Consider the following 6,608-nt stretch of genomic DNA (forward strand, 5'->3'; position numbering starts at 1 on the left):
CTTGAAGATTTCAGATGCCCAACAGAGCTTGTCCACACACCATACAGTCAGTCCTAATGGAAGTGGGGCCCAGGAATCTGTTTTTAACATGCTGGTGGTCAGTGAGGGACAGGAACCTCTAGGTTGGATAATTACCCTAAGACTGGATTTAAGTAAGAGTCATTGCCGACTCTACTGTGAGTCTTGCATTTCTTCAGCTGGACAAAGTTGGACTCTTCCTCCCTCCATGAAACTAGTCACAGAATCTCAGAACATCACAAGTCGGTGGGGGTGGGCACAGCATTTAGTTAGCTCAGGGTCCTCCTGACTTTCACCACCTTGCCCCCCCAATCTTTTCTATTCTTTCCAACAACTGTTAGGATTTATATTGGCCCCACCCACGGTTTCCGATTGGCTTGCCGAATGCCCTGGCTTCAAGCACAACTTCTGATTGGGCCGTCTGCTCCCCACTGACCTTGGCCACACCAGGCAAATGTAATCCCTAATGCCCTTGAGCTCCTTGGCATCTTCCCTATGTACTCTTTTTTGGACCATCAGATGCCTTCTTCATACAAAGAAGGTGGCGCAATAGTTCCCAGATGCATCCCTTTCTCTCCAACATCATTACCAACACCACTAAGCACCTCTGGACCCTCACGGTTGCCCCAATTTGTCACCACATCTCTTAATTTGCCTGACACACAACATCAGAAACATCTTCTTAAACCTTCATGCTAATACCATCATGAAAGCCTTGGGCTACCCCATCATTGGTGAGGATGACATCATTGTTCTCCCTGATTGGAGCAAGGGCACTGTTTGGGCAACAATAAGAGTTAGCAACTGTCCTTCTCATGGCCCAAACCGTAGCCATGAATGTCTGCAGATCAGCTAAATTAAATCAGTCCAAGCCACTGCTTTCAAACCCAAGTCCTCTGATCTTCACAATTCAAAAGATCTCCCCAAAGAGCCTGCTGGAGACCTCTATCCTGAAATCATACCTGGCTTTAGAGAAAGAGAGAAAAAAAAAAGATGTCACAATCATTTTAGGAAATTTTTAATAGTTTGGATAAAAATTTATTTTGAATCTCTCACATGGAGAGAGCACTTCACAATTCACAGAGCCTCTTCCCACCCACATTCTGGTTTAGTCCTTCTCATAGCCCCAAAATGGCACCCAGTGCACACCATTACCAGCTTCTTGCAGGTTGAAAAATTAAGCCTCCCAGAGAACAACTGGACTCACCATATTAATGAGGTGACCAAGAACACTAGTGTCTGACCTCTAAAAATAGAAATTCTCTAAGGAGGTAGCTAGAGAAGGGCAGGTGAGCCCAGTGAATGGATGGATCATGGGTTTTAAGCTGTGGCTGCCAGACTTTGAATCTCTGCTCCATCACAAACTAGTTATATAACCCTAGCCAAATCACAAATTTCCCTGATCCCCGTTTTCTTCAGTCACAAATGAGAGTGAGAGCACTTGCCTTGTAGGACCATTATGAGTATTAAAAGAGATAATAAAGTACATGAAGCCTTTAGAACACAGTGCCCTGCATATAATAGAAACTCAATAAATAGTTGTCATCATGAACAGTGTTATTAGTTTCTTGTTGCTACTGTAGCAAATTACCACAAACTTGGTGGCTAAAACAACATTAATTTACTATCTTACAGTTGTGGAAGTGAAATATCTGAAATGGGACTCCTGAGCTAAAATCAAGATCAGCAGAGCTTTATTCCCTCTAGAGGCTTAAGGAAAATGTTTCTTGCCTTTTCCAGCTTCTAGAAAGCCCCCATTTTCCTTGACTCATGGCCGGCCCTATTTCTCCATCTTCAAAGCCAGCAACACCGGACAAATGCTATCATCTCTGGTTTTCCCTTCTGAGTCCCTGTTCCACTTGTCATTATACTGGGCCCACCTGAATGAATAACCTAGCACATGCTCCCAAATTTAAGGTCAGTAGACCAGCAAGTTAATTCTGTCTTCAGCCTTAACTGTTACAAGCCACATAAGGCTCTGAGGATTAGGATGTGCACATGTTGGGGAAGCCATTATACTGCCTGCCACAAATATCATATTTTTTTAAAAAAAAATAGAAATATAAAACCTCAGGGGCAGTGGCACATGCCTGTAATCTCAGCAGCTTGGGAGCCTGAGGCAGGAGGATCACAAGTTCAAGGCCAGCTTCAGCAACTAAGAGAGGCCCTAAGCAAGTCATCGAGACTATGTCTCAAAATAAGAAATAAAAAGGGCTGGGGATGTGGCACAGTGCTTAAGTGCCCCTGTGTTCAATCCCTGGTACCAAAAACAAAAACAAACAAACAAAATATAAAACCAAGTCTTTAATAGCCAAACCTTCATGGATAGGGGCCTTTCATGAAATAAAAGCAAGTCAATCAGAGGGAAGGAAAAGGGAGGGGTTGGGAGCACTGGCTGGCTTTCTGATTGCCCAAATGGGAAGGCTGAATTCAAGAAGCTGGCCGGGAAGGAAGTCTCTCGATTCTGGACATCTTCCTGTTTGGGTTTAGAGTTGAAATCTGACCAGGGTTTGTGTTGGGTGGCTCCCAGAGCTGGGTCTGTGCTGCCTTGGTTCTGACAGGTCCCACAACAAGCCCCAATTATAGGGTGACTGCAAATGCATCTTCATTAGCAGAGACTCCACCTCCTGGGGCTGAGCGGGCTGCCGGGCCTCAGGAAAGGGCCTTTCAGGGTACATCACAGGATTTCTTTTTTTTTTCTTTCCAACTATTACTTTATTTATATCACTATGCTTAAGTTACATGGAAAAAGACAACCAAGAATTCTGTCCCATTTCAGAAAAAGGTTCCAATCATAAACCACCAGTTATGTGGTGACAAGTAACTAGGAATAGTGACATCTTTGGGTCGAGATTGACAAGGAAGAATGGGCTCTGGTGCTACAGTTCATCTCCAACAAGAATATGGCACACCACACCGGCCAGCACAAGCCATGCTAACACTGAGCCTTTAGTGCAGGGCACAGATTAGGATCTCTTCTCTGAAGCTAGCAAATCAAGTGAAATAACTGTTTTTTGTTTTATTTTGTTTTGTTTTGTTTTAAAGGCTTTAAAATGAAGCCCAAATAAGTTTAAAAACCATGCTCTTGATATATTCGCCATTCAAAAATTACATAAACACACTTTTTTTTCACTCTAATAGCCCCAATTTTTTTCCTCCCATAGCCCACCATTTAGCTGCACAGACTCTTCTGCCTCAAGATGTAAACATAGGGGAAAAAAATTAACAGCAACTGCATAATATTCTCTCTACACACTGCTGTTGGATGGAAAATACAAAATTAAAAAAAGAAAAGAAAAGAAAGGTTCCATCTTAGATTCTCACAACCTCTTGTTCCACAGTTCATGAATCCAACTCTGATGCTAAGGTGACAGTGTATGTAAGCAGATTTTTGTTTTCAGTGAAGGAGACCTGGAAAAAGATGGATTTATCTCTTTTTCTTCAAGAGTTATCAGATGGTACGTGCTCCTCAAAGTCCTCACACTCTCGAACTAGAGCACGTTCCAGGATCACATGGCCTTCCTTATAAGGCTGGCTGTCTTCAGTAGCAAACTCATAGATTCATCCCAGTTTGCTATTGCAGTTTTTGCAGCTCACATCTTTTTTTTTAATATTTATTTTTTAGTTTTTCGGCGGACACAACATCTTTGTTTGTATGTGGTGCTGAGGATCAATCCCGGGCCACATGTATGCCAGGCGAGCACGCTACTGCTTGAGCCACATCCCCAGCCCCTGCAGCTCACATCTTGAACTATGTGGCGGCCAGTGAGCATGACTGGATCTTGAACTTCACTGTACTGTAGGTTAACTACCTTGTTAAAAAGAAATGCTCTACCGGTGGCACCTGAGAACAGAGTGGAGATGAGTTCTGAGCTGTTAGTCAGGATCGTGTCACAGTTTGCACAAGAAAACAGATGGGTACCACCAATATGGTCAATGAAAATTCTGCCCATTTTGATAGCTGAAGTTCTAAAAAACTCTGACCGGCGTGCCAGCGGCTCTTTGCTCTTCGGCTGGGACGAAGCCCCGCAGGTACCTGCCTCTTCCCTTCCACGTGAAGCCCCTTAAGGAGCATCTGAGAGCACAAGATAGAAATATTGCCAATGACCACACAGTATCTACAGGAGGAAATTGGGTTAACAACATCTCTCTAAATCCTATTCCAAACACAACCCCGCCTCTTCCTTCGATGGCTGGAAGCTGAGAGATGGAGGAGATATCTCTCTGAGGCCTAGACCTCTCCTAGGAACCTAATCTACTATCAAGTTCTAGGCTACAAATCCTCAGGCCCTGCCCCTGATGGAACCTTAAAACTATTGTTCTTTATAAGCAAAATTGTAGATGCTTAAAGAACCTAAGAGGGGACACACAGACTCTAGGGATTACATAATTTAGTGTGATGGGTTTTTAAAATTAAAATAATATTGCTACCACTTATTTAGAGCATATGCACTAGCTCTAGACTAAATATATATGAATATTTCATTTAATCAGAGTGACCCTATAATTTTGAAATTATAATCTCCCCATTTTATTTTTAAGTACATGGAGTCTTAGAGACTTGCCTTGTTAAATCTTCCAGTGAGTAAAAGATCAAGTATTTGTTCTATCAGTTTCCAGAATCCCACACTCTCTGATCCACTGAATGAGGGACAGATTTTTGCAAGAATTAAAATGAGAACGTCTGAGTTTCAGATCAAAGAGGCCTGTTAGGTTTAGAAAGGCTTCAAAAAGCAGCCAGCCCATCCTTGTCAAGTATAGATAGAAACTGACCTCAGAGAGGTAATGGGACCTGGCCAGCACCTCAAGGTGAGTGAAGGTGCTGAGCTTGGAACTCAGAAGTGGGTTCCAGGGCTCCTCACCCTTCCCATGATGTCAATAGTGCACTCCTGGGAAAATCAGATACAAGGGATCTCAGGATGTCCAGGAAGCAAAAAGATTTGCCAAGATGGAAAGAGATGTTCATACCTGACACAGATGAGTAGGCAACAGGCCAGGAACATGGCTCTGGGGTCCGTGCTGGTGCAGCCTGGTGCTGAGATGCAGGTGTAGTAGCAGAGATTGCCAGAGACAAAGATTGTTGGGTCCAGCAGAGTGTGAGCAGGGGAATGACCAGGGACCCCTGGAATGGGAGGAGAGGGGGCAAATCAAAGTCCTGAGTCCTGGCTTCTCTAGGACTCCAAATGAAATTCCTTTCTCTGAGTTTCCCCTGCCAAGGTGAATGGAGCTATTCCAATCCCTGCTTAGAAAAACAACAGTTCTGCAGCAGGAAAGGAGGGTCCCCAAGGACAGATGGGGTATGTGAGAGAGAGCTGGAGAGGCCATTGAGGGTCACAGGAAGGTCATTTGGGAGCCTGGGGATAAAATATGTGAGTGTGGCTAGGTGGGAGGTGGGGCTTGAACCAGTTTTGAGGCTGGGGTAGGCTGATGCGCATGGACCAAATACGGCTGGCTAGCAAGCTGCTTTGACATAACCTATATGATTGGGAAAAAAAAAAACTGGTGCAAGTTAAAATTACACGCAGGCACAGTGGCACATACCTGCCAACACCTCAGGAGGCTGAGACAGGAGGATTCATAGTTCAAGCCTCAGCAACTTAGTGAGATCCTGCCTCAAAATAAGAAATAAAAAGGGTGGGGGATGTGGTTTAGTGGTAGAGCACTCCTGGGTGCAATCTCTAGTACCGAAAACAAATAATAATGTTTCAATTTTAAAATTTCAGTGTCCATAAAAAAAGTTTTATGGGAGCAGAGCCACAGTCATTCTTTTTTTTTTTTTAAAGAGAGAGTGAGAGAGGAGAGAGAGAGAGAGAGAGAGAGAGAGAGAGAGAGAGAGAGAGAGAGAGAGAATTTTTAATATTTATTTTTTAGTTCTCGGCGGACACAACATCCCAGCTGGTATGTGGTGCTGAGGATCAAACCCAGGCCGCACGCATGCCAGGCGAGCGCGCTACCGCTTGAGCCACATCCCCAGCCCCACAGTCATTCTTGACATATTGTCTGTGTCTGCTTTGTGCACTACAGCAACAGAATAGTTGCAACAGAGCCTAAAATACTTACTGTCTGGCTCCTTACAGAAAGTTTGTTGAACCTTGCACTAAAAGATGGTATTTCTAAAACATAAATTCACTTAAACAAATAAAATTCATTCTCAAAAAAAAAGAAAAGCTGATAAAGCTTAAGTTCCACTGGACCAACCCACCTCCTACCCACATGAGGCCCTCCTCTTTTCTCATCGTCTTGAGATATCTTCCAGAACTTTTTCTGCACTATCCCCACCCCCACGTACAGGACATCGAACCCAAGGGTGCTTTACCACTGAGTCACACCCCCAGCCCTTTTCATTTTTATTTTTAATATATATTTTTTTTTAAATTTTGAGACAAGCTCTCACTTAGTTGTCCTGGCTAAACTTAAACTTGAAATCCTCCTGCTTTGGGCTCCCAAGTAGCAGGGGTTACAGGTTTGCAACACTGCACTCGGCTCTTTTTCTGCATTTATATATATGTATGTGTATGTGTACAGTATTATAAGTTCTTTTTCTTTTATGTAAATGGTTTGATGCCATACATATTTTTCTTAAACTTGCT

At 43.4% G+C, this 6,608-nt stretch overlaps 1 pseudogene across 1 annotated transcript; it reads right to left on the bottom strand.

The window, feature by feature from the left end:
* Nucleotides 1-2,072: 2,072 nt before the first annotated feature.
* Nucleotides 2,073-5,794, bottom strand: LOC308635028 (protein yippee-like 5; annotated as a pseudogene). Its single transcript has 2 exons — nt 3,740-5,794; nt 2,073-3,617 (listed from the first exon to the last, which is right to left on the bottom strand). The product of its transcript is annotated as a protein yippee-like 5 (transcript).
* Nucleotides 5,795-6,608: the final 814 nt, after the last annotated feature.

This window comes from Spermophilus citellus, assembly GCF_964194105.1.
Source record: "Spermophilus citellus genome assembly, chromosome: 1".
Lineage (NCBI taxonomy): Eukaryota > Metazoa > Chordata > Mammalia > Rodentia > Sciuridae > Spermophilus > Spermophilus citellus.